Consider the following 1,266-nt stretch of genomic DNA (forward strand, 5'->3'; position numbering starts at 1 on the left):
AAGGAGAAGGATGCTTCTTATATATTGAATATCACAATTAAACCCTACTTTATATCATTAGTTATTTATTAGTTATTAAAATTATCTATTTATTTCAATTGCCTATTAGCGACAGATAAGCAAATTGAACGTCGTTGTTGTGATTAAAGTATTGCTTTTCTAAGGTCTTAGTCTGTAATTCTAAATCACTCCCTGTGGGATTGATATCTAGGACTCCATTAGAGCCCAATATTACTTGAACGATACGTATACTTGCGTTGACAAATTTGACTTTAACATTATTGAATATTATATTTATACATCTTAATCAAATTAGACACATCTATAAAGTCGCGATCAAATCTTTGGACGCCATTGCTGGCAATTTAATCTTCTAGTAGCGCCATCAAATTCTTGTATTTGTCGATTTACAAAAAGTCGGTCAGGCGACCACTCCTTCCCCTCCTATTTAAACCCCACCTACCATGGCCAAGAAGGAGACCATCAATTTTCTTGGGGAAACTCTGTCAAATTGGTTCCAGTGCTCCTCCAAGACCTCCTAAGCCCTTTCCAACCATCTTCCCTAGTTTTTTTAGCTTTATTTAAGAGCTCAAATATAGGGCCTTTTTCTGTCATTCCACAAAATCGACTCAAACTCCAAACTAAACCACTCACGAGCTTCCCCAGAGTAAGAGAGGAAGATTCCCATTAAACCCCCCCTTCTGTTGAGCACCCTAACCTAGTTTTTTTTCCAAGGCCACATCATCATTTCATTGAACTTATACTTGGACTCCACTGAAGCTTCCACAAGCACTAAATCAAGGCCTCACCTCTTGAATAAAGGTATATTTCAAAAACCCTAATTCTTGAATTTGTTTCACCAATTGTGAAGAGAAGCTTAATGTCATGAGAATGTAACTGTATAGATGTGTTTGACTTGAGTACATGAAGGTGTAGGAACAGACTTGATGTGATTTGGTTGAGTATAAGTGTAAACAGTTCACGGGATATGACCATCGAGGATGATGACAGAGAGTTGTTGGATTGCACGTGTATTGGTTGGACGGTCTAGATCGCGTCGAATGAGAGAGCAGGTAGGGCTGCCAAAATGGCTCGTTGTTCCCGAACAGCTCGTGTTCGGCTCGTTAAGAAGCTCGTGTTCGGCTCGTTAATTTCGTTCGATAAGTTAACGAGCCGAACACGAACAAAGATGTGTTCGTTCGTGTTCGGCTCGTTTTGGCTCGAAATAATACTCATCAAGATTATATATATATATATATATATATA

This window comes from Phalaenopsis equestris, unplaced genomic scaffold, assembly GCF_001263595.1.
Source record: "Phalaenopsis equestris unplaced genomic scaffold, ASM126359v1 Scaffold001146, whole genome shotgun sequence".
Lineage (NCBI taxonomy): Eukaryota > Viridiplantae > Streptophyta > Magnoliopsida > Asparagales > Orchidaceae > Phalaenopsis > Phalaenopsis equestris.